The sequence below is a fragment of the Hyperolius riggenbachi genome, chromosome 8 (genome assembly GCF_040937935.1).
Source record: "Hyperolius riggenbachi isolate aHypRig1 chromosome 8, aHypRig1.pri, whole genome shotgun sequence".
In the NCBI taxonomy this organism is placed as follows: Eukaryota; Metazoa; Chordata; class Amphibia; order Anura; family Hyperoliidae; genus Hyperolius; species Hyperolius riggenbachi.
Genome location: NC_090653.1, coordinates 276,142,873 through 276,170,848, shown reverse-complemented (window position 1 = coordinate 276,170,848; position 27,976 = coordinate 276,142,873). Strand labels below are relative to the sequence as shown.

The 27,976-nt window shown below is 46.7% G+C and overlaps 1 protein-coding gene across 3 annotated transcripts in view; it reads right to left on the bottom strand.

Moving 5' to 3' along the window:
* Window positions 1–17,693, bottom strand: part of TRAF2 (TNF receptor associated factor 2) — a 182,760-nt gene extending 165,067 nt beyond the window's left edge. For all 3 annotated transcript variants that reach the window (XR_011023232.1, XM_068248957.1, XM_068248958.1), the window contains exon 1: window positions 17,622–17,693. The gene's annotated coding sequence lies outside the window, so the exon portion shown is untranslated. The remainder of the gene's footprint in view (window positions 1–17,621) is intronic.
* Window positions 17,694–27,976: the final 10,283 nt, after the last annotated feature.

Here is a 27,976-nt window from a genome sequence, read left to right as displayed (position 1 = left end):
CCCTAGTGACTAGGCTAATTTTTTACAGTTCAGCCCACTGCAGCTTTAAGAGCTTGCTGCAGGGCCGTACAACTCAGCACATAAGTTATCCCCCCCCCCTTTCCTGCACACCAACAGAGCTTTCTGTTGATGGGCTCTGATCACTGCTGCAGGGCTTTGTTTATTTTTTATTCATTTATTTCTGGGGGGTTTTTTGTATAAAAATGTACATTGTATTATTTTTTTCTATCCCATCCCTCCCTCCCCCCGCCAGCCAATCACAGTGATCAGCTCTCATAGGCATAAGGGCAGTGACGAGAACGGGCGCGTGTGCGGCAACAAGCACTGCAGTCCTGCGCGCAAAATGGAGTCCTGTGGGAATATACATACTGCCGCGGGAGGTAAAAGTGGTTGAATTAGTAGTGGGCGAGTAATACCTGGTAGACACCATGCAATTTCCTGTCAGATCAACGTGTCGAATCGATAATTTCCAACAGGCCCAATCTGATTTCCGACTGTTTTCTGAATGATTTTGAACAGATCGGACCTGTTATCGATTTGACCCCGATCTAATGGGAAATTGCAAGGTGTGTGCCAAGCATAAGAGTATTGTGTGAAATAGAAAACATTGATAGCCAGTCCATCCATGACAGCTGCGGGTTAGTGAAACGTGATAGGCCGGACATCAATATTTCACGGATAGCGGAACTGAAGCGGAAACAGGTGCTGGGAAAGAGGAGATGAGTTTACGTCAGTTTCACATAACAAAACGCACTTGTTCACAGCCTGGCTTGTCATGTTCCAATACAGCTTGCAATTCAAAAAAAACAGCAAGTGCCCAGCCTATTTCCTTCTACTGTATGAGCCTATAATTTGCTATAGATAGCATTGGAGGCTCACTGCTTCATCGGCCAGCCCCTGTGTCTCTAACTCACTACCCTCTAGATGGTAAGCTTGCAAGGGCAGTGACCTTCTCCTAGTGTTTCTTGTTCTGCTGCAATCTATCATATGAGCATGCACCAGCATTGCTGACGTCTCTGACGTGTATGCATTTGTATTGCTGGATGTCCTGATTGTACAGAGTTCTGAACATCTCACGTACCTTTGCTCCCCACTATGTGTTTTGTACTACATACAGCGCTATGGAAGATGTTGGCAATACATAAATAATAATACAGTAAAAACGTATCATCCCAATGACCTCCCCTCCCACGCGACTCAAATCATGCTACTAAAGGCTAAACTGCACAAAGCGGCGCACCATTCGCCGCCATAGGCTGTAATGTGTATTACGGCTATGGCGGCGCTCAGACAGTAATTAGGGCGCCAAAAAAAAGACTGAACCCAATTTACTTTAACAAAAATAAATAAATAAATAACTCCGCCACTAGCAATAGCTGGCAGCTGAATTACATCTTAACCCAGAGTCTATGGCAGCCTGGAGGGGGAAAAGTAATTAACAGCGCCGGGACTTTTGCAGGAGCAGGGTGAGCTGTTTAATCGGCTTTACCCTGCGCCCAGATCTCCAAGCGCCATTTTTACATGTATGCTACTAAAGGCCCTTCTCCACTAGCAGCAATTTGCGTTCTCATTCCGATCGCTTGTAGATCGCAAAATGCTGGATATTTCTATTAGTGCGCTGCATTTGTGATGTGATCACAAACGCAAACGTCGTATCTGCTGCATTTCTCGTGTGCTTGAGCTCCTATTTAAAGAGAACCTGTAACTAAAAAAAAGTTCCCCTGGGAGGTACTCACCTTGGGTGGGGGAAGCCTTGGGATCCTATAGAGGCTTCCCCGTCCTCCTGTGTCCCACGGAGGTCTCGCTCTGCCCCTCCAAACAGCGGGGATGTAAATATTTACCTTCCTGGCTCCAGTGCAGTATCAGCTCTCCACTCGCAGATAGCCATCGGTCCGCTCTACTGTGCAGGCGCAAGTCTCCAGCACCTGTGCAGTAGAGCTGACCCGACAGAGATCGGCTATTTCAGCCTATCTCCATGCTGAGAGCCGCAAGAGTGCCCCAGCTAGAGCCAGGGAAGGTAAATATAGCAAGCCTTCTCAGGCTTGTCGAGCCCAGATTGCGGGATGCTTCGGGGGAGCCAGCACTGGATTCACTGTAGCTACAGGGATGGGGGAAGCCTCATTGGGACCCTGAGGCTGCCCCCTCCTGAGGTAAGTACCCCCCAGGGGACTTTTTTTTTTAATAGAGTCTCTTTAAAATATAGGAGCACAGGAAAATGCAATTTTTTTTTGGCCGATCCAGCAATTTACATTGTTTTCCCGGCCAATTTTTTTTCTTCCTCCCAAACGTGAAACCGAGGCAGTGGAAACAGAAAAACGCAATCGCAACGCGGAGTAGACACCCCGGCCGCGATGCACGCAGAACGGTATCAATGCTGGATGAGATGGGAGTACGAAGCGGCACAGGTCCACTCGATACAGAGGTATGGGGCTGCCTGTCTCCACTGCTCAAAAATGCATCCAGTTTTCACCATAACATCACTGCCCAGAGCTTACCACTCCCTCCTCCTGGGCACTGTGGTCAGTGATCGGCCATCAAGGGCAATACCAGCCTGTACAATGGATTATGGGAGAGGGCTTGGAGCAGGTACAAAAATCATCCGACTCCGAAACAGACTCCTCATTTTATCAACCACGGACTCAGACTCCTCAACTCCGACTCCTTACACTAATACTTAACAGGGCTGTGGATTTTGTATAAAAATCATCCAACTCCAGGTACCCAAAATTTCTCCGACTCCACAGCCATGGCTTGGAGAGTATTTCTTAACATTCAAATTCTTGAGAAAGCAGTTCAGCTCTATATTTCTGCAAGGACGGATGACCAACATTACTCAAAGTTGGGAAAATGTGCAATTTGTCAATCTCTGTACCACACACACAAAAATGTTGCATCAGTATCTAACTTGGGACAAGCATTTAAGCAATCCTGAAGTTTTTAAAGGACAGCTGTAATGAGAGGTATATGGAGGCTGCCATATTGATTTGCCTTTTAAGCAATACCAATTGCCTGGCTGCCCTGTTGATCCTCTGCCTCTAATGATTTTAGCCATAGCCCCTGAACAAGCTTGCAGCAGATCAGGTGTTTCTGACATTATTGTCAGATCTGACAAGATTAGCTGCATGCTTGTATCTGGTGCTATTCAGACACGACTGCAGCCAAATACATCAGCAGGGCTGCCAGGCAACTGGTACTGTTTAGAAGAAAAATAAATATGGCAGACTTCACATACCTCTCGCTACAGTTGTCCTTTTTTTAAGTGTGTCAACCCCCCTGGTGCTGTTGTAGACTCCATCGATTCTATCAAATCTATCGGTCGGTCGATTTCGATCTAACTGACAGGACGGCCCATAGAGTTGCATTGGATCTAATGGTCCAATAAGGTATTTAGATCGATTTCCATTAGATTTACGGTAACTCTGAAATCGATTGGAAATCTGTTCCTAGTGTGTGGCACACATCAGATAGATTCCTGTCAGATTCGACTTGACAGGCATCTGACAGAAATCTAGCTGATGGTCGAATCTGCCGCAAATCTATCAGTGTATGGCCACCTTTAAGAAACTTCAGTTATCTATGCAAAAGAGCTTCTCTGAGCTCCAGGACCAAATTGGTCCTGATTTCTGGAACACTATACATCAAAGAAACAGTGACTCCCAAAAACATACAGATAAGTTAATTGGCTTCCCCCTAAAATATACATGCACCACGCAATACAGACATATGACTATGGTAGGGACTAGATTGTGAGAACCTTTGACTGACAATGACAAGACTATATATACCGTACTCTGTACAGCGCTGTGAAAGATGTCGGCACTATATAAATACGAAATAATAATAATAATAATAAGACTAATTATTTGCTACTAATGGTCTATTCCTTATCCGTACTACACATACAATTCATTATATCATAAAGTTTTTTTTCGCTTTAGTGTCACTTTTAATAGTTAACAGAGCTTGTAAATTTCTAAACACTTAATAGGGAACAAGCAGTTGAGTTGTTAGTTACCGAAACAACAAAGTTTCACGCCAAGAACCCACAGGGCTCTTTAGTTTGAGTTCTTAGCACCATGCTACTACCTGATAAAGTTGTGCGACTCTGTAGATAAGTTTAACTGCACTCCTGTGCAAACTAGACCACACCAGCCATACAGCACAGGTGGCCATAATCGCACAGGTGCAGTTGCAGATTTCGTTTGGCCCAGTTAATTTATCTCTAGCCACATGCAATTTGTATGCAAGCCATATTTAACCAGTTCAGCCTTCAGTCGTTTTCACTTTATGCATCCGAGCAATGTTCACCTCCCATTCATTAGCCTATAACTTTATCACTATTTATCACAATGAACTGATCTATATCTTGTTTTTTCAGCCACCAATTAGGCTTTCTTTGGGGGGTACATTTTGCTAAGAGCTACCTTACTGTAAATGCATTTTAACAGTAAGAAGAAGAAAAAAAAAATGAAAAAATTCATTTGTCAGTTTTCGGCCATTATAGTTTTAAAATAAAACATGCCTCCATAATTAAAACCCACGTATTTGCCCATTTGTCACGGTTATTTCACCGTTTAAATTATGTCCCTATCACAATGTATCGCGACAATATTTTATTTGGAAATAAAAGAGCATTTTTTCCGTTTTGCATCCATCACTATTTACAAGCTTATAAAAAAAAAAAAAAAAAGGAGAGAAATATTTCATCTTTACATAGATATTTAAAAAGTTTAGACCCTTAGGTAAATATTTATGTGTTTTTTTTTATAGTAATGTTTGTTTGTTTTTTTATTAAACATTTTATGTGGGCATTTTGGGGAGGGTGGGATCGCGCACGTGGCCTCCTGGACGTAGGTACTACGTCCTGGAGGCATAAATGGTTAAAAACAGCACACAGACCAACTCTATGGCCCTTTTACACTTTCTCCTTAGCATTGCATTGTGATAAAACTTCAGTCTTTCAGTGAAAAGTGTGAAAGAGGCTACAGGGGCGCGTGGACACTGTTGTCCTTTCAGTTACAACTGACAGTAAGGGCTCGTCTCCACTAGTGCGGCGTGAGCACTGAGCGGGATCGCAGACGAATTCTGCGGGGGGTTCTTGCCGAATCGCTCCCACAAGCGATTCGGCCGTGGCGCCGTTATCCCCTATGGCAGAGTTTCGCCGTGCAATTCATGTGTGGGGAAACTCTGCAGAATCGCGGCGGAAACCGCGATAGTGGAAATGGGCCCTTAGGACTCGTTCTCACTAGGGTCATTTTGCGTTTTTTTTTAAGCCCCGGCGATTTTTAAAATCACCCTAAAAGCGCTTGTGAAATGATTCCCTATGAGTGTTCACATCTGAGCGGTTTGTTTCCGATCCGCTCAGCAAAGCGCTGCCTGTACCATTTTGGGGACGATTTGCCTATAATGGAAGGTGTAGGGAAATCGCAAAATGCATGAAAAAGCGCTTTGTATAGTGATTTGCCCAGAGTTTTTAAAGCGGAATGAAACCCAGCATTTCTACTTTGCTCTAATAGATTATTTACAGCATATAATATACAACCAGCATTTTTTTTTATTTTTTACTAGAACTGCATTCAAAGGGTTAACACTGGCTTTAGAAGCTTTCCTGCCTGCAGAGCTGGCCGCTTCCGAACTTTACAGAATGTTATCTTGTGTTTAATTGTATCAAGTGAGAAATGTAAACAAAGCCTTCTCTCACACTGCCTGGTCCCCTGAACAAAGTCAGACAAGCATAAATGCTTTCTGCTTAAGTTAGAGGATGAATAAAGCAGTTATAAATAAAATGCAAAGTCAGCTCTCAGAGAGAAAAAAAGTGTACTTTGGGAACATATAACTTCTAAATGAATAATAATACTTATGCACAAAAGCAAATATGATAACCGTATGACATATAAAAAGTAGGAAAACATTTTTTTATTGAATATTATGTCAGGGTTTTATACCGCTTTAAGAATGAATACTTTGTATTTATTATTTTCCGGGTCAAAGAGTTCACTTCCTGACTTGCGTCAGGAAGTGAAAAAACAAAATCGGTCTGAAAAAAAAGCGCTTTACACAAAATCGAAGTGCGCAGGTAACCGCCGGGAGGAAAAACAAAGCGCAAACAAATTGAAAATCGATGGCGTCAGCGATTTCGATTTTAGATGTTAACAAGCCTTAACTGATATAGTGTAAGGATCGTAAGGCCTCTTTTGTACACTGAAAAACTGATGCGTTTTAACTTTCCATAGCAGTGCATTGTGAAAAAGTTTTCAGTTAAAAACACATATAGTGTGAACTGAACCATAGGTAAACATGGACATTACTTTGAAAATCAGTTGTCCTTTCAACTGTAACAGATGTAGTGTAAGAGGACCCAGTGAAGCTTGTTTTACACTGTATATTCGCGTTAGCGATGCATCGCGCCCGCCGCACAAAATAGGTCTTCCGGGAACACCGCGTTAGTACACTGTGTTCCCTGTCTGGCCACCAGCCAAACAGGAAGTGATGCGGTCACTTCCTGCTTCGGGGTTTGCGGAAGTGCATTGTAAAAATACATGTGCGCCGCAACGTCGCAAGGCCAACATCATTAAAGGACCCTGCCTGGTCATAAACTAACATGAGTTCCGGCCTGACGCAGGTCGCTGCGGGTCACACACGGTAACATAGTTCTGCACTAGCTTTAAATTGGGCACTTCCAGCGAAGTGTACCGCAACATGGAAAGTATGAACTTCCCAATAGGGTTTCATTAGGCAGTGGTAGCAGTCCAGCAATTTGCTGCACCACACCACCAGTGTGAAAGGGCCCTGAGGCCCCTTTTACACTTAAAGGGAACCAGAGATGAAGCACCCTCATATAATTTACTAATTTATCAGTGGGAACATTATAGAAAACACCTACCCTGCTCTCTGTTTCATCCTTCACTGCTCAGCCTGCCTGATATCAGCTCTGATAAGAATCCCAACTGAGCATTCAGTCTGGCTTTGCTCAGGAATCATTATAGCGGAGTCAGTCTTCTGTGAAGTCTTTTCAAGCCCAAGCCTGCCCCCTCCTGGCTCTGCTTTCCTGCTTTGCATACTCACAGCATCACAGAGAGCTCTGATGACGTGAGAGGAGCTGCTCCTGCCGAGGAGGAAGCTCTGAAACAACAGACAAGTGTGGCTGCTGTAGTATTTCATCTGTGATCTGTGTGCAGTCATCATTGTCTGTGCAGTCATTATCTGTGCAGTTTCATTCCTAGGAGACACTTCCTACAGGCAGCCACACAGCATACCAGAACCAGGGCAGTTTCTAGGCTAAATTGCACTCAGGGCAAGGGTGTAAAAATTGCTCCCCCATTCCCCCACCCCGGTGGACGCACAAACCCTTACTCTTTAGGGACAGTCACACAGCCACAGGTCAGAAGTAGATCTGCCTACTTACTAGTGACCAGCCGCTCATCCAGGAGGAGGCAGGGACCAGGAAAACACACAGGCAGAGCACGGAAAGCCAAATCCTTCATAGGCGCTGCGCACTGACAGCCTGCAGTACCGCTACAGGACATCAGGTGTCATCATGTGGTGGTGACGTGATGATGACTTGACGTCTGACGCAGGCAGCCCAGGAGGAGTCAAGGAAGGTGATTGCGCTGGTAATCTTCTTTCTTCTTCCATTTGGCTGCACCGCGCGTCGCCAGCTCCCTAGCGGTGATCTCCTTCTGCCTGTGCCCCCCCTTCTTCTACTTGCTCGTCTGCACCCACTCAGTGCAGGGCAGAAACGGCCCTGACCAGAATAATGAAGTGTAATGCACACAGATAAAAGGCTGCAGCAGCAGCTCTGCTTGTCTATAGTTTTATATAGCCTTGACAGCGCACCCGGAACAGCTCATAACCAGGAAGCAGAACAGGTATGAGCCAGCGGCCATATTGGATTTTACCTGAAGCAAAAATGGATTTAAAAGAAAAAAAAAAAAAGCTCAAGCGCAGCTCAGAGTGGCGAAATTATCAGGTAGAGCATTTACTCTTTACAAGCTATCGATTGATATGTTTATTTTGTGTGAAACGTTCATCTCTGGTTCCCTTTAACCACCCTGGCGTTCTGATTATATCGCCAGGGTGGCTGCGGGAGGGTTTTTTTTAAATAAAAAAAAAACTATTTCATGCAGCCAACTGAAAGTTGGCTGCATGAAAGCCCACTAGAGGGCGCTCCGGAGGCGATCTTCCGATCGCCTCCGGCGCCCAGAATAAACAAGGAAGGCCGCAATGAGCGGCCTTCCTTGTTTTGCTTATATCGTCGCCATAGCGACGAGCGGAGTGACGTCATCGACGTCAGCCGACGTCCTGACGTCAGCCGCCTCCGATCCAGCCCTTAGCGCTGGCCGGAACTTTTTGTTCCGGCTACGCTGGGCTCAGGCGGCTGGGGGGACCCTCTTTCACCGCTGCTCGCGGCGAATCGCCGCAGAGCGGCGGCGATCAGGCAGCACACGCGGCTGGCAAAGTGCCGGCTGCGTGTGCTGCTTTTTATTTGATTAAAATCGGCCCAGCAGGGCCTGAGCGGCGACCTCCGGCGGTGTTGGACGAGCTCAGCTCGTCCAGACCGCTCAGGTGGTTAATCAGTTGCTCTTAGTTATAACTGAAAGGACAACTGATTTTCAAAGTAATGCCCATGTTTTCCTATGGCTCAGTTCCCACTATACGCGTTTTAACTGAAAACTTTTTCATAATGCACTGCTATGGAAAGTTAAAATGCATTGTTTTTCAGTGTATAGTGTAAAAAAGACCTCAGGCAACTCTGTTGAAATTTGGTGGTTTTTTTGTCGTGCGGGAAAAACTGTCGTGCAGGAAGTTAGCAAAGCCACAAAAATGCTCACATATTTAAAACTGGCGGGGTTTTTTTTTGTTTTGTTTTTTTAATTCACTACAGGAACTGTACTGAAAATAAAGTAATGAATAAAATTATTTTTCTTTACAATATTCACTTAGGGCTGGTGCACACCAAAACCCGCTAGCAGATCCGCAAAATGCTAGCAGATTTTTAAACGCTTTTTTTTATTTTTATGAGGCGTTTTGCTAGCGTTTTGCGGATTGCTGCTGCGGTTTTCAGTATAGTAGATTTCATATATTGTTACAGTAAAGCTGTTACTGAACAGCTTCTGTAACAAAGACGCCTGCAAAACCGCTCTGAACAGGCGTTTTTCAGAGCGGTTTGCGTTTTTCCTATACTTAACATTGAGGCAGAAACGCATCCGAAATCCAAAAAATGCCTCACCCAGGCATTTTTCGTTTCTGCAAAACGCCCCCCGCTCTGGTGTGCACCACCCCATTGAGATACATTGACCAAGCAGATCCGCAGCCGCAAGCGGATCTGAAAACGCCCAAAAAGCCGCTCGGTGTGCACCAGCCCTTATAGATTATTTAGCCAGTGTTTGCTCGTAAAATCTTTCCTCTCCCCGATTTACATTCTGACTTTTACCTCAGGTAATTAAGGGCCGGCGCACATCTAAAAGCGTTAGCGCACTCACAAACGCTAAGGGCCCATTTACACTATTGCAAATTCGCATGCGTTGTCAGGATTCCTTTGCGTTTTTCTGTGCAGAAAAAATCTGCACGGCAGAGCCATCAGAATTTGCATTCCGCTATGCGAATCGCATACAATGTATTTAATAGGGAATTTGCATGCGGTATTGGTATGAGAATTTGCATGCGATTTCGCATGGAATCAATGGAAAAGCACACAGGCACTGCCATGGTTAAATTCGCATACATCGTCATCCATGCGAATTCACATGAAATTTCGCATATAACCGCAGGCAAAATTCGCATCCGCATGCAAATTTTTACCGCCGCGATTCGCACCGCACAAGTGGAAACGGCCCTGAGTGTTTGTAGAAGTGATTTTTCTAAGCGATTCCAGGCATGTGCCTAGCAATTTTCTAGTCATGCCTAGTGATTTTTGGAGCGTTTTGGTGTAGCGTTTTTTTATTTTTGTACAATAAAGCTGCAAGTGTACAGCTTTTGTAAACATTGAGGCTTTTACATTGAGCGAGTTTTCATCAACATTGAGCGATTTTCCACTTTCCTAAACTTAACATGGAGTCTGAATCGCCTCAGAATGCTGCAGGACCTGCGTTTGCATGGGGGGGGGGGGGGGGGGGGGGTGAGGGAGGGAGAGAAGGGGAAAAAAAAAAACCACACACACACACACATCACTCTGGTGTGATCCATCCCGTACAAATACATTAACCAAGCGATAGCATTCTGAAAAGCGCTGTAGGTGTGCACTAGCCCTCAGGTGAAGCTTTGCAGAATGTCTGGTTACTAAGGGCTCGTTTCCACTGTTGCGGTGCGGAATCGCCTGGATTCCACCACAGAAGAAATCGCATGCGGCTGCGTTTCCACATGGCAAGGAGCCAGGCGAATTTAACCATGTTACTGCCTGAGTAAAGCTCCATAGCAAACCATGCGAAATCGCACGCAAAATCGCGGGGAAATCCGCATGACAAAGCCGCATGAGATTTCCCTATTAAATGCATTAGCGGCGATTCGCCCGCATTCCTCCCGCACGCGAAATCTGACGGCTCTGCCGTGCAGATTTATGCCGCACCGAAAAACGCTCCCGCCGCCGCACAAGTGGAAACAGCCCCATCCACTTACATTGACTATGCGAATCCGCATGCAGTGCCCGCATGCGGATTCGCTATAGTGGAAACGAGCCCTCAGAGTTCTGATGCCAGTACAAAATATACCTGGTCTCCCACAATGCTCCTGGGCTAAGCATCGCGGGAGGGTGGGGTTACATGCCAATATATAGCTATCGGAAGGGTTTCTGATGCTGAAACATGAAGATTACAGTAAAAAAAGGTTATCCTGAAGAATGTACTGCATTCTACTATAGGCCTACTACAGTGCCTAGCCTAAACCACCTGTGTGAAGGAGGCCGTAAGCTAGGCACACACGGTAGATGACACTGGGAGAAATTGCATAAAATAAATATCTATGAGCGCCACACAAGTCACATACATCTGACCTACAAATCTGTCCACAAAACCTGCCCAACCTACATTTCTGATGTAACTCAGAGATACACACCTAGCCGCTCACTCCATTCCTCCAATGAACTTCGCCTGACCGCCCCCCGCATCACCCAATCCCATGCACGCCTCCAGGACTTCTCAAGAGCTGCTCCAACACTATGGAACTCCCTACCTCCACCCATTAGGGCAGCCCCCTCCTTCAACATCTTCAAGAAAGCCCTCAAAACTCACCTTTTCGCTCTGGCCTACCACCCCTCGCAATTGCTCTAAACCCACTGCTGAACTCTGGTCCCCAACCTCTCGTGTCCCTACCTCTCCCTCTAGATTGTAAGCCTTTGGGGTCCTCCTCCTTTTGTGCCCTACCTGATCATGTACCTCCATTACTGTGAACCCATGCAATGCATCTGAGTGAACCTAACTTGCCTAATCTCCATGCTCCATCCAGTGACTGACTAAGCATTACCTGGTACTCATACTGTGCTGTGTGTTCTGGTCTTTCTTGTATTCCTGTATTGTCATATTGCTGTATGTCACCCCTAAATATTGTCTGAAACCTAAACTAATGTCCAGTGCTGCATAATAGGTTGGTGCTTTATAAATAAAATTTGCAGCATTTCATGCGCATTTTAAAATCATACAGCATTTTGCTTTTTCCAGCACACCACATGCGAATAGCATACAATAGGTCCTATGGAGGCGCAGCAGGTGTGATTTTTAGTGTAACAGGGCTGTGGAGTCGGTACACAAACCATCCTCAGTTTATGAAACCAACTCCAGGTACCCAAAATTGCTCCGACTCCACAGCCCTGGTGTGAGGGCTCGTTCCCACTGTTGCGACGCGATTTCGGCCGCATTCCGACGCTTGTAAAAACGCATGCGGATGAGTTTCCGCATGCGTTTTTACCCGCGATTTCGCATGCGATTTCGCATGGCAGGGTGCCATGCGAAATTAACCATGACACTGCCAGGGCTAAATAAAATTGAAAAAGGTGCGAAATCGCACGCGAAATCGCGGGTAAAAACGCATGTAACAAACGCATGCGTTTTTACTATTAAATACATTAGCGGCGATTCGCACGGATTCCCGACGCAGGCGAAATCGTTGGCTCTTTTGTGCGTTTTTTTCACGCTGAAAAAAACGCACCTCAACAACGCTACAGTGGAAACAGGCCCATCCACTTGCATTACATGTGCGGATCTGCATGCGTTGGACGCATGCAGATTCGCGATAGTGGGAACGAGCCCTCAAACACATCTAATAATGCATTTCCTCTTCCTGTTTTCTTTTGTTGAAAAGGTAGATCAATAAAAATGCTACGTAAATTAAAAAAAAAAAATGCACATAAAAAACGCAGAGTCGCATAAGCTTTCTGAATTGCAAAGTACTTTTGTGATGAGTTTTTTGGGGGGCTTCTAGGAACACAAGGAGATACACAGGAAAAAATGTAGCATGCAGGACGTTTATAATGGGGTAAGACCGGATTGCAGTACAATAATAAAGGGTGCCTATGATTTTCTTTACATGAAAATTTCCTAGCATTCAGCAATTTGCACGCGATCGTAAATCGTGTTAAGTATTATAAACAGCCCTAAACCTCATGTTCTTCCACAAGCATGCTCCCAGCCTAATGGTGCCCACTAATGATACAATCTTGATTGCACAATCTTACCACTTCTTGGTAGGCCAAGGTGGCCATACACTCGTTAGATTAGCAGCAGATAGATCATCAGATAGATTTCTGATTTATCTGATGTGTTTAGGAACATTTTTTACTAGGAACAGATTTCCAATAGATTTCAGTTTGAAATCTATTGAAATTCGATCTGATGGCATTTTTTGCCATCAGATTTCCATTAGGGCCAATGCAAATTGATAAGCAATCTCAATAGATCAACCTAGATTTTCCAGCATGTCAGATCGACCAGGTCTATCATCAGATAGATCATTCTGTGATCGAATTTGATCAAGAAGGGATCTATTGCCTGCCCACACACAGATTTTGAATTGCTTTCAGCATGAAATCTATTGGCTATCGTCCTAGCCTCGCCGCCTGCAGGCACCTCCCCCTATGTCTTTTGCGTTTCATGCTAATCTGTCACTGCGAATGCTCAACCTCCTCGGGTCTCTGGCGTCTTTTTTCACTTACACCGCGAGAACCTTTAGCATGCGACACGGCCGCATGTAGTGACATCAGTATATGCAGTGGTGTCACTTTGTACAGGTGCTTGCGGCGGCGATTTAAAAGGATGGCAGACAGCGGCGGAGGTGAGGATTCGCACTGGCGTGACACTTGAGACTTACCCACTGACCACAGGCCTGCGGGGGTACACAAATGCCCTAACCGCCGCGCACCCGATCCAGCCATTGCGATAGATTTCCCAGCATGCCCGATTGAGCTTTTTGACTGAAAAACGATCGGGTGGCATTGATATCTGTCAGATTCAATCATTACGATCGAATCAGCCAGATATCGATGCCAAAAATCAAGTAATTAATGGACACTTAGGCCTGGTGCACACCAAAAACCGCTAGCAGATCCGCAAAATGCTAGCAGATTTTGAAACGCTTTTTCTTCTTTTTCTGTAGCGTTTCAGCTAGCGTTTTGCAGTTTTGTGTAGCGGTTTTGGTGTAGTAGATTTCATGTATTGTTACAGTAAAGCTGTTACTGAACAGCTACTGTAACAAAAACCGCCTGGCAAACCGCTCTGAAGTGCCGTTTTTCAGAGCGGTTTGCGTTTTTCCTATACTTAACATTGAGGCAGAAACGCATCCGCATTCCAAAATCTGCTGCAGCCCGGGAGTATGCGTTTCTGCAAAACGCCTCCCGCTCTGGTGTGCACCAGCCCATTGAGATACATTACCCTAGCGGATCCGCACCCGCAAGCGGATCGCAAACCGCAGCGAAACGCTCTGGTGTGCACTAGGCCTCACAGTTTGTTCAGACGAACAGTAAAAAGATAAATTGCCACTCACTGAGCCTCATCCAATAACAAAATATGAAGTGAGTGACCAACAACCACACAAACTGCAACAGAAAGCAAGAGAACTAACCACTGCATTCCTCACACCATCAAATAATGTGATATTACATGCTGTACCTGTAAACATGCATCGAGACATCTAACAACTGTTCTGGTTTTCATGTCTGTATAGGAATCTCATCCTCTGCACCCACGTACGCAACTAGTAATTGTTCCGGATAGATACTTCAGTTTTTTGTATTGCTTTGTCCCTCAGACTTCCTTAACCCCACCCCCTGGCTCCATAGGATAGTGCAATGTGTTCAGCAAGACACAGGCATTCTCTATCCCACCCTCTGCCAGCATAGGACAGTACAATGTATAGATAGATAGACATACAAACACATGCAGAGCACAGAAATACAAAAACACACACAGGGACCTAGTGCACACCGGAGCGTTTCCGCTGCGGTTTGCGATCTGCTTGCGGGTGCGGATCCGCTAGGGTAATGTATTTCAATGGGCTGGTGCACACCAGAGCGGGAGGCATTTTGCAGAAACGCATACTCCCGGGCTGCTGCAGATTTTGGATTGCGGATGCGTTTCTGCCTCAATGTTAAGTATAGGAAAAACGCAAACCGCTCTGAAAAACGGCACTTCAGAGCGGTTTGCCAGGCGTTTTTTGTTACAGTAGCTGTTCAGTAACAGCTTTACTGTAACAATACATGAAATCTACTATACCAAAACCGCTACACAAAACCGCAAAACGCTAGCTGAAACGCTGCAGAAAAATAAGAAAAAGCGTTTCAAAATCTGCTAGCGGTTTTTGGTGTGCACTAGGCCAGACAGAGAGAAACACACACATACAAACACACAGAAACATAGGCCTGGTGCACACCAAAAACCGCTAGCAGATCCGCAAAATGCTAGCAGATTTTCTGTAGCGTCTCAGCTAGCGTTTTGCGGTTTTGTGTAGCGGTTTTGGTGTAGTACATTTCATGTATTGTTACAGTAAAGCTGTTACTGAACAGCTTCTGTAACAAAAACGCCTGCAAAACCGCTCTGAACTGCCGTTTTTCAGAGCGGTTTGCGTTTTTCCTATACTTAACATTGAGGCAGAAACGCTTCCACAATCCAAAAAATGCCTCACCCCGGGAGTATGCGTTTCTGCAAACCGCCTCCCGCTCTGGTGTGCACCAGCCCATTGAAATACATTACCCAAGCGTATCCACCACCGCAAGCAGATCGCAAAACGCAGCCGAACCGCTCTGGTGTGCACTAGGCCATAGACATACAAACACACACACACACAGACATACACACACAGAGATAAAGAGACACACAGAAACACACACTGCCCTGCAGCCCTTTTTCCCATTGTCCCGCCCACGGTATCGAACGCGGAATCGATCCGGCGGGTGATTGGACATGTCGGAAATTCTCAATCGAGCCATCTAATGGCTCGATTGAGTGTGTATTCCCAACATTAGAGTTACCGTAACTTTCTGAACTCTGATTAAAGTTTTGTGGCACAATTTTTACGTTATTGTCATACTTTTAGGCCCTGTTCATATTACCAAACCCAGGTGGCCGTGCGTTCGGAACGCAACGAGTACGAACGCACGCCATCTGCGTTTGTATGCGTTGCGTGGCTGATACCCATTCACAGTAGTGAATGAGTCAGCCGTGCGTTTCTGGGAAAAATGTGTGCAGCATGCGTTCGGGGACAGCACTGGTCCGGAACTCATGCAGTCTAAACATCAGACAGTGCAGTCTATGCACACTGATGTCGTGCGCATCTGCCTCCTGCACGCGTTGCCGAAATCCGGACGGCAACGCGTGAAATGTGAACGGGGCCTATAGCATGTTATTATGCAGTGAGGAAAAGAAACAGGAAAAAAAAACTGCCTTGAACTGTGAGTCTTTTGCATGCAACGATTTATTCAAATTTTTCTGAAAAGTTCATGCAAAACTTCATGTTCTATGCCGTAACAGAAGTAAAACCGGAGATACTGAAGCTACAAATTACAATCCCACAAGTGTGATCATTTTAAACATATACACCATAAACCAGGGTGAAATAGAAAAGTGGATGTGCATGCATTTTTAAAAGTAAAAGTAAAAAAGTTAAGCTGGTTTGCAGGCTGACCAATCCCCCTGCCAGCTGTAAGCTTGTGCAGGTGAGATTAGCCCTGCCACATGCAGCAGCACGCAGTGTGCATTGGCACAAATGCTGACGAATGGCACCTCAGAGGGCATAGATGAAAAAAAAAAAGTACCTGGAAAAAAGGGCGCAGGGGATTGCTGCTAGAAGAATATAACTTTAATTAGCGATATTCTACTGCTGTATTCCAATAGTAAAATATAGATAATGTTTACACCCTGTGGCCCATATGCAATTCACTTTTTTACCTGTGTTTTTTTCTAGGTGATATTTTTTTAAACTTGTCAATAAAATGCCTTTTACACCACCACAAAGCAATAAAAATACTCAAAATAACTGCGATAGTACTTTTTCACCTACTGTACTTCTGGGTACTTTTTGATTTGGTTGAAAAGTGCTTTAAAGTTATTTTCAATTGAAGAAAAATGATCACCTAGGAGAAATCTCAGGTGAAAAAGCAAATTGCATAGGGGCCTGTGACCCATAGGTGCGCTGACCATACGACACGCTTTACCCGGGACAGGTTCCGGATTCGGGGTTCCCCGTCTCAGGCTGCATGAGGACCCAGGAAACGTCCCGCTTTTAACCGCGGGACGTCCCAGCCTCGGGACACTGGCCTCTGTCCATTGCATGAACTGGCCGCAGCGTCTAATAGATACAGCGCCAGTTCATAGCCCGCAGCCCCGCTCCAGCATCCTGCATAGTCTTCCGGCAGTCAGGGCTACAGGAAGATGGCGTCCGAAGCCCTGTATTGGAGACTATTTGTGTCTCCAGTACAGGGCTTCGGGCGCCATCTTCCCGTAGCCCTGCTATTCAATTCAACGTGGGAGATTGTAGGAGCAATATCTCCGGGGGAGCTGCGCGCCAGAGGCCGGCTGGGAGAGAAGACTTCTGTCAGGCGAGTAAATTCCTTTTTTTGCAGGTGAAATGTTGCCCAAATTGCGTTTGTTTTCTGCTGAAATGTGGCCCAAATTGCTCACATACAGGAGCGAGGTGGCGAGCTTCGGGGGGGGGGGGGATCCCAGCACTGGCTGCACCATGCCTCTGCTCACATACAGGAGCATAGCCGCAAGCTTCGGGGGGGGGGGGGGGGGAGGGGGGGGTCCCAGTGCTGGATCAGGGAAGTAGAGGGGGACGGTGGAAGCCTCTGGGGTGGGGAATGAAGGGTGACAGGCTTCCCTCAGCAGAAATGAGACTCTCTCTTCTTCTAACGTGGCAGGTTTGCAGCAGGGACTTTAGAAGTGGCTGCAGTGACTCTGCATAGGTACAAGGGTTGCCTGTGATGGTGTAATGCCTCGACACAGCAGTGTGCCTATGGGAGGGGTGCATATTACAGAGCAGCAGTATGAGGAGTACACAGCTAATAATAATGCAGCACGTCATAGCTTCATAGCTGGCCCAGAGTCACCAGCTGCAGCAGCAGCAGCCAGGCCTGAGAGCTCAGCACTCTCTCCCCCCTCCACACACCCCCAGCAGCACCCCAATCACCCCTCTCTACTCACCGCAGCCGCCGCTGCGTCCCTCTCGCACGGCTCCATGGCTGCAACTCTCTCTAGTCTAGGAGCCAACAGCCCCGAGGCCACACCTTCTGGGCGGAGCTAATAAAGTGAAACCAGGAAGATTCTGCATTTTGTACAGTGGTATTGTTGTCATTTATGATGAAGTATATACCATCATTTATATTATATATACTGTACAAGTAAAAAAAAAAGAGGATGTAAGTGGGAAAAAAACAAAGTATTCCATGCTGGGGAGGATGAGCAACTCCTTAAAGGGAACCTGAAGTGAGGAAAATTATTTAAAATAAACAAATGACGTAGCTGCAAAGTTCCTCTCAGAAGCTCACCATTTTCTTCTTACAGTGAGCCCTTCCAGTTCTGACAATATTTTGTCAGAACTGAGATATACCCGTTGCTGTCAGTTATATATCAGCAGCTGTCGGTTACAACTGAATGTGCAAGGTAATGTCCATGTTTCCCTATGGCTAAAGTGGGTGGTATTACAGTTTAACAGTCTGCTGACCAGGAAGCTGTTAGGGGGTAATGGCCATTTTTAAAATGGAGGACGCGCTCCCGTCCCTGTGGCCATCTTGCACCTGCGCAGTATGAGTACGTACGTAGTACACGTACTGTACAGGCGCAAGACGGCCACAGGGACAGAATCGCGACAGAGGACGCTCGTGGCCAGAGTGCACTGCTGAAAATGAAACTGAGCCACGGCGAGAGACCGGATGATCGGTGAGTGACGGTCTGCGGTGGTAAACTTTTTTTTCTGAACCCAGTTAAGGTTCCCTTTAAAGGGAGCCCGAGGTGAGAGAGATATGGAGGCTGAAATTTTTGTTTCCTTTTAAAGGGACCCTGAACAGATGAAAAAAATGACATACTAAATTTACCTAGGGCTTCCTTTAGCCCCACGCCAGTGGTCAAACGGAGGGAGCCCAGGCCCCACCAGTCCATGAGGTCTCTCAGCGTCCTCTGGGCTCCCTCCGTTTGACCACTGGCGGTGTAATGAAAGTTTTTGCAACCCATTATATTTTGCAACTTACCATGGAGGACAGTGTATAACTGCATGGGCGTGGCTTCTCTCTGTTAACACACCCGTAATATTTTGCAACAACCACGGATCCCATTGAGCTAGAAGGGGGATTGTTCCCTCCGGGGGGGGGGGGTGTTATTAGTTGAGCAAGAGGGGGGGATTGTTCCCTCCAGGGGGGGTTATTAGTTGAGCAAGAGGGGGGATTGTTCCCTCCAGGGGGTGTTATTAGTTGAGCAAGAGGGGGGATTGTTCCCTCCAGGAGGGGTTATTAGTTGAGCAAGAGGGGGGATTGTTCCCTCCAGGGGGTGTTATTAGTTGAGCAAGAGGGGGGATTGTTCCCTCCAGGGGGGTTATTAGTTGAGCAAGAGGGGGGATTGTTCCCTCCAGAGGGGGTAATTAGTTGAGCAAGAGGGGAGGGTACTGTGTGAGAATAGGATTTGGTTGGGATGCATTTGTGGAAACAGATAGGTTGAAGTCAATGGTTAGGTTGCACTTTCTGATAGCTATACCTATGAGGCTGCATTTCCACTTGTGCGGTGCGAATCGCCACGGTAAAAATTCGCATGCGGATGTCCATCTTGCCAAGCTAATGCTGACATCATATCCTCCCTGACTCTTGTTTTCCCCCCTCCCTTCTCTTGCTCATTGTGTATTCATTAGCTGCCCTCCTCCCAGAGTCGTTTTCTTATTTACACATCCAATCACTGAGTCACCTCAGCCTTGCATACCCAAACCTCATGCGAACTTCTTATTAAATACATTGTATGCGATTCGCATAGCGGTATGTGGTATGCGAATTCTGATGGCTCTGCCATGCAAATTTTTTCTGCACAGAAAAACGCAAAGGAATCCTGACAAGTGGAAACAGTCCCATTCACTTGTATTGCTATGCGAATTTGCATGCTACAAAACGCATGCAAATTCGCGATAGTGGAAATGAGCCCTAAAAAAAAAAGTGCAACCGGTTGCAAAATCTGGTAAAGTTGTAAAACATTTCACTACAGCAGCCCTGTTGGCATGTGACTTGTCACAGTTCTCGAAAGTATGTGTACAAGCGGCAAGCGGATGGGGCGTGCACGTGCGTGCTAACGGGACTGTCCAGAGAACGCCAAGGGACCTCATGAACTACAGGGGGCATGGAGGGAGCCCCAGGTAAATTCACTTTGGCATTTTTTTCTTTTGTTCAGGATCCCTTTAAATAATGCACATTGCCTAGCTCTCCTATGCCTTGCCTCTAATTCTTTAACTACTTATGTCATCCGCTGCAGTATATCTACGCCCCACATGGGTGTAGATATACGCTTCCAAGCGCGATCACATCTGTTCGCACGTTCTTTTGCTGCCCGTTACTACACAGATCAGAGTGTACACAGTTCCCATTCACCGATCTCAGTACCTGTGACCAATGATCGCGCGTTGACAAAAGAGAACGTATAGCGTACACACATAAGTTCCTCTGTGTTCTGTTCAGTACACAACAGGAATAAAAGTGGGGGGATATCTACTGGCCAAATAGTAAATTTACACCTGCATACATTAATTTAATAAAAAAAAAATACATACATTTACCATTTAAATTAACCCCTTACCTCCCTCACTCCCCCATAGTTACCAAAATAAAAAAAAATCATATATAAAAAAAGCAATTATACACACAGTTCCCCAGGGGGCTGGAAAAAAAGGGCGCAGGCAGCTAGCGCCGCCATTCACTCCCATAATAAATATCGTTTAATGGGCGCCGAACAGGAAAAAAGGGCGTGGAGATAAATAACGTTTACAAATGGCGCCCGGGGATTTTTAATGTTTTATAACTGTGCTTGTGATGATTTATGTTTAGAAAATGCACCCGTGACGAATAATATATTTTTTACAGTCATTATTTGTAAAAAAAATTATTATCCACATAATAAAGCGATCACTAAGGGGGTTGGTTAGGATTAGGCACCACCAGGGGGGGGTCTTAGGTTTAGGCACCACCAGGGGGGTCTTAGGTTTAAGGCCCATACACACGTCGGATTTTAGCGAACGACCCGTCGTTTGAACGTTCTGTCGTTCGGACGTTTTCGCGGCAAATCCGACGTGTGTACAGACTATCGTTCGGGTGATAAGACTGGTTACCAACGATCCGCCGGGGGTCTTTGGTTTAGGCACCACTAGGGGGGTCTTAGGTTTAGGCACCACTAGGGGGGGTCTTAGGTTTAGGCACCACCAGGGGGGTCTTAGGTTTAGGCACCACCAGATGGGTCTTAGGTTTAGGCACCACCAGGGGGGTCTTAGGTTTAGGCACCACCAGGGGGGTCTTAGGTTTAGGCACCACCAGGGGGTCTTAGGTTTAGGCACCACCAGGGGGGTCTTAGGTTTAGGCACCACCAGGGGGGTCTTAGGTTTAGGCACCACCAGGGGGGTCTTAGGTTTAGGCACCACCAGGGGGTCTTAGGTTTAGGCACCACCAGGGGGGTCTTAGGTTTAGGCATCACCAGGGGGGTCTTAGGTTTAGGCACCACCAGGGGGGGTCTTAGGTTTAGGTACCACCAGGGGAGTCTTAGGGTTAGGCACCACCAGGGGAGTCTTAGGGTTAGGCACCACCAGGGGGGTCTAGGGGTTAGGGATAGGTACATGGAGGGTTCTATGTGAGAGTAGGGTTAGGTATAGTTTTAGTAAAATTTTAGTAATACTTACTAATGTTTTACAGCACTTATTATGAACTTCGTTATATTTATATCATCGTTATAAACAATATTTTCAGATTTTATTATAAGAAGACCCCATAAATGAAGGTTAATCACAATAATATACAATTATAACGATTAAACATATATAATCGTTTTTTTAACAAACGTAATTATAAGTTTCACTTTCGAAACATAGAAGATTAACGTTTTCACTATTGCCGATTTCATACACATTATTTAATGATTCATAGGTTTGTAAAACATTATTTGTACACTAAAGACAAAACAATATTATCGTTTACACCCCGTGCCCTTTTTTCTCGACGCCCTTTTTGTACGTACGTGTTCCCCAGCACACCAGTAGTAGCAGTAATTACTCCGCACTTTTATTGTGGTACCAAGCCTTGAGAAAGGGGGACCGTGCGAGGCCCCAAAACTATTGTTGTTTTTTTTGTAGAATGATTGCACAATAAAAGTGCAGAGTAATTAACGCTACTACTGGTGTGCTGGTGAAATGTGCATGTAATTGCTACAATAGTGACTTTGCCAATCACCTCACCAAGCACCCAGAAACTGATGGTGTGCCTGCTTCACTGGAACTACTAATATATAAAAAAGGACATTTAACAAATACATAAATAGTTACCCTAGGGACTGAACTTTCTTAATATGTATGTCATGAAGGTATATTACTGTTATTTTTGCAAAAATGGCCTTGTAATTAGTGACGAATGCAAAACGGAAAAAAATGCACTTTTATTTCCAAATAAAATATTGTCGCCATATCTTGTACTAGGGACACATTTTAAATGTTGTAATAACCAGGACAAGTGTGCAAATCAAACGTGGATTTTATCCACAGCAGCTTGTTTTATTTTAAAACTATAATGTGCGTAAACTGAAAAATAATTATTTTTTTCTTATTATGTCTGTTAAAATGCATTTAGAATTAAATAGTTCTTAGCAAATTGTACCACCCAAATAAAACAAGGTTGTAACGATTGTGGAACTTTCCCCGTGATCAGCGCACAACGCGTGCGCTGACACGGCGGAAATCCTCCACAAGCGTATAATTTGCAGGAACCCAGCAAAAGGTGCTACGCACCCGTAGAGGGAAAATTCCTGTCGGCAGATGGCGCTGGGGAGTGCAGAGGAACCAATCCTCTGTACCTCCACAAATGCCAGACAGGAATTGTACAAAACGCAGAACGCAATCGCAAGAGAGGCGATTGCGAATGAGAATGAGCAAAGGGACAGGTTGTATGTGTGTGTGCCAATCCAGTCGCCACCCCGCAATCGCACACACACAACAGCAGATATGAAATAGGAACGCGATCGCGAGAGGTGCGATCGCCAGACAAGACACAAGGCAGATCAGAACAGAATACGAGGTTAGCAAAGGCACAGCAAATCATACAATAAGGAGATACGGAAAATAACAAACGCTAGCTAACCGCGAACACCGCACTTATTCGCAACAGTGCACGCGGTTATGCGCGGTCTCCACGTGATAAGCACAATAGAGACAAGCACGCCTAACTAACCATTAACAGACAAACATGAAACAGAGGACGCGAGCGCTTGCTTAACGGTTACCTCACCGAGCCTCCAGCAAGCGTAGCAGACAGACACACGAAAACAGGGACAAGCGAGAGATACGATCCACAGCACTAGCGAAAAGTGGCTAGCGCGATCCAAGTACAGAGTAGCAGAACAGAAGGATCCCCAGCGCCAGCGAAAAGTGGCCAGCGCGATCCCAGAAGACAGAACAGAAGGATCCCCAGCGCTAGCGAAAAGTAGCTAGCGCGATCCCAGGAGACAGAACAGAAGGATCCCCGGCGCTAGCAAAAAGTAGCTAGTGCGATCCCAGGAGACAGAACAGAAGAGATAGCTGGTAGCAACCGCTGCACCAGCTATACTCCAAGAACAGAGATCAGAACCATTTCCTGTCAACCACCATAGGGACAGGACAATGGCAAACAGGCAAGACAAGACAGAACAGGCAATACAGATAATACAATCCTAACAGCACTAGGGAAATCTGCCTAGCGCAGATTTAGGAATTACTCTAAGCTGATGTTCAAACAGAGAGCAAGGCTGACACCCCACCAGGAGTGTTACATAGGACGAAATCCTTATGAACAGCGAAGCATTGTGGGAAAGACATAGTACTTATAGTACACGCCTCCAATGAATGTGGCCAGGCAATTTGCATGACAACGTATGCAAATTCCTCTGCAAGCACAAGCTGCAAAACTGACAGAAGCTTCTTTCCAGAGTCCTGCAGCATGCAAACCTACACAATGGTCAAAGGGCTGCCTGCCTGCACAGGCAGCTGAGCAAATCATCACAAAGGTATAGCTTGTTTCGTTGTGATAAATAGTGATAAAGTTATTGGTGCATGAATGGGAGGAGCGCTGAAAGGCGAAAATTGCCCTTGTCCACAAGGGGGAAAACCCCTCAGTAGTGAAGTGTTTTTTTTCTGTGTGTCCCACTGACACTTGTGTTGCATAGACACCCTTGATAATTCATACTGTGTGTGCCACTGCCAGGCCCAGCACATTCAGTGACTACCTGTGTGTGTGACAGGTGCACATTGTAATACCCATTACTGCTCATCCCAATCTACCTGTTGTTCACAGTGCACCCACCTACCTACGTGAGCTGAGCGCACGCAGTGTCACTGTGCCTGTCCGCTACCTGTCTGTGTGTGACAGGTGCACATTGTAATACCCTTTACTGCATATACCTACCTACCTGTTGTTCACAGTGCACCCATCTACCTATGTGAACAACTGAGCGCACGCAGTGTCACTGTGCCTGTCCGCTACCTGTCTGTGTGTGACAAGTGCACATTGTAATACCCATCACTACATATACCTACCTGTTGTGTTCAGTGCACCCACCTCATCACTGCATATACCTACCTGTTGTGTTCAGTGCACCCACCTACCTACGTGAGTGCACGCAGTGTGATATACCACTCCGTGCAAACCTGTTAACTGCATCTGTGTGACTGCACATTGTATTAGTCAAGTCAGTGCATACCTTTCACTTCATCCCCCCAATATGGACAAAACAAAAGGCAGAGGCAGACCACCTGGCAGGTCTGTTCGAAGTCGTGATTTCGTGTGGCCCTCAACCAAAGTACAGTGTTCAGAAGAAGGCACCTGCCATCAACCCCCAATATTGTCAGGATGTAGTTGACTATTTAACACAGAACACCTCATCTTTCTCAGCTTCCGCACGGAAGCGTGACATATCTTCTTCCTCCTGCTCTGATTCTGGCACCCCACTTAACACTCAGTCAGCCGCCACCACCAAAGTGCCATCACCCCAGGGCTCAGTGGTGTGAAAATTGTTTTGTGTGTCTGCCTCAGATGAGAGCAATGCCATCTGTACTCTCTGCCACCGAAAATTGAGCCGTGGAAAGACCAAGACCCGTGTAGGGACAACTACCTTACGAAGGCACATGATTACAAAGCACAAACCGCAATGGGATGACCACCTGAGGAAAAGCAGCACACAAAAGCAAAGCCACACACTGCAGTGGAAGATACCAGGCCACAATTTCTTCTCAAAAAAGGCGATACCTAAACTGTACTGTGATGTTGAAAGGTAAGTGGTGACATCTCTGGCACACAGCATTGGGTCAAGGGTCCATCTGACCACGGATGCCTGGTCTGCAAAGCACGCTTAGGCCTGCCCGAAGACTAAGTCAGTCCCTACACACAGCATCTCTGCCTGCACGCTGTGTGACTGCCTGCCCCAAGACTAAGTCGCTCACCACACAGCATCTCTGCCTGCAAGTCGCTTGACTGCCTTCTCCGCCACCACCAACAGGGTCCAGGACTCCAGGCGGATTCCTGAATTTTTAAGGCCGCTGCTAGCAGCGCCCACTATACTAATTTTTCTGGTGCGTGTACATGCCTGCCTAATTTTTCTGGCTGCACTGCGGGCAGCTGCAACAACAAAACAAAAGGCATGTACATGTGTCAATTCCCCTTCATGATCATTACCTTGCCACGGTGAAGGGGGTTGTGTATCACAATGAAGCAATGACCGCTGACTATACGAGTGTCTCGTGGGGTGGCACACCAAAGATAATACGATCGTTGCTTCATTGTGGACAGACCAAATTTGATCAGCTGGACAGTCACTGTTGTTCTATCATTGAGCTACCACAGCCCGGCGACCATGTGGGCTTGAAAACCGCCACGGCCTGCACTCTGGCCATGGTGCGCACCACTCCAGCACTACGCAAACAGCTGTTTGCGGTGCGTTACACAGTGAGTTTGGTGTGTCAATGTGAAGCAGTATTCTAATTACACTACCTGATTGATGTATATGTTACGGCCAGAACCCGAAGTCTGGCCACTTCGGGTTCTGGCCGGTCAGAATGCGAAGTGGCCGGCTCATGCGGCCAAAGTAAGAAATGTGTGTGATTATCGGACTTTGGCCGGCCAGAACGCGTTGTGATTTCACCCGGCCGGCCAAGTCCCGAAGTCCCCCTTACTGCCGGCCAGCTGCTCTCCTCTCCCCACCGCCAGAAATCTCAGCTCCCCTCTCCTCCCCCGCTACTCAGACCTCCGATCAGGGCGACCGCACCAGCGAGGCAGAGAGAGGCAGAGCAGCTGCCAGCTCACGCGAGACCCGCAGGACCCGAACACTTCAATGCAGAAGTGTCATTGAACACTTCCGCATATGAAGTGTATGGGTCCGGGCGGGTAGCGAGTGCGCTGCGCTGCTCTGCCTTTCTCCACCTCTCTGGTCGCCCTGATTGGAGGTCTGCAGCAAAGCTCCCCCAGCCCAGCAAATCACCCCCAGCTATGCAAGGCACCCAGCAAAGCCCATAGCCCCCCCCCCCGACCATGCATTTCCAGCCATCAAATACCCCCCAGCCATGCATAGCCCCCCAGCAAAGCACCCACAGCCATGCATAGCCCCCCAGCAAAGCACCCACAGCCATGCATAGCCCCCCAGCAAAGCACCCACAGCCATGCACAGCCCCCCAGCAAAGCACCCCTAGCCACGCACAGCCCCCCAGAAAAGCACCCACAGCCATGCACAGCCCCCCAGAAAAGCACCCACAGCCACGCACAGCCCCCCAGAAAAGCACCCACAGCCACCCACAGCCCCCCAGAAAAGCACCTGCATTTATGCATAGCCCCCCAGCAAAGACACCTCCCCGAAGCCATGCACAGCCCCCCAGCAAAGCACCCCCAGCCATGCATAGCCCCCCAGCAAAGCACCCACAGCCACGCACAGCCCCCCAGAAAAGCACCTGCATTTATGCAAAGCACCCAGCAAAGACACCTCCCCGAAGCCATGCACAGCCCCCCAGCAAAGCACCCCCAGCCATGCACAGCCCCCGAGCAAAGCACCCCCAGCCATGCACAGCCCCCCAGCAAAGCACCCACAGCCATGCAAAGTGCCCAGCAAAGCACCCAGAAAAGCCCCCTTCATCTATGACTAATCACCACTGTAATTTGATCTCTCCCCTGTGTCACCTGACTGCCACAGCAGAGCAGCTAATTTAAAAGCACAGGATGTTATCAATATGTCTGCTCCCAAGAAAGCAGGATGTAGACACACTGCCGATTTATTGCAGGATTTGTATCAGCTGTAACTAAGAAATGCTTTTCTTTAAAAAGATTATTATGCTGCATCTTTCAGAGCAGAGAGGAAGTTCCGAGTGCCATTCACGGTGCTGGACAGGACCCAGGATGTTCTGGGATTTGTGCGTTTTGGACTTTGGCCGACTGACTTTGGCCGTTTCTAGAACTGGCCGGCCAATGTCAGAAATTCCCAGCATTTTGGACTTTGGCCGACGTCAAATCGGCCAGTTCTAGAAACGGCCGGCCAATTCTAGAATTGGCCGATTTCTGGTTTTGGCCATAACATATACACATGCAAGATGTTTTAAAGCACTTTAGGCCTGCAATTTAGCTTTCAATGTGATTTCTGCCCTTAAAACGCTGCTTTGTGTCCAATCCCCCTCCAGGTGTTAGACCCCTTGAAACATCTTTTCCATCACTTCATCCCCATTGAAGTCTATTGCGAAAGAATCCGCAAGCATGCAGATCAGATGTCTATGAAAATTCTGACAAGATTATCTGCAGGCTTGTTTCAGGTGTGTGATTTAGCCTCTACTGACCAGAAAGATCAGCAGCAATGGCAGGCAACTGGTATTGTTTAAAAGGAAATAAATATGGCAGCGTCCATAGGTCTCACAGCTCAGGTGCCTTTTAAGGCCATACATTAGGCGATTTTGAGGCTCAATCGACCTCCCAATTCAATAATTGTATTGAATTGTAGGAAGATCAGTGCAGCAACATCTCCACTATTTTATGTTTTGATTAGTTTCAGACCGAAATCGATTGAAAGGACTGATTGGACACGCTGGAAAATCTCAGTAGCAAGTGCTGGAAAGGGTGCTCAGCAGTAAAGGCGTTCCATATCATGATGACCGACGTACCTGTCAGAGCCCCGCTCAGGGGAGGTCTGGAACCTTTTGGCCTGGAGGGAAAACAAAAAACTAGAGGCCCGTTTTCACGGCAGCCCGAAGCCCAAATGACATCATAACACACACGTGCCTCCTGTGCTATATGCCAGTAGTCACGTAGGAAATTCAGCAAGGACACTCGAGG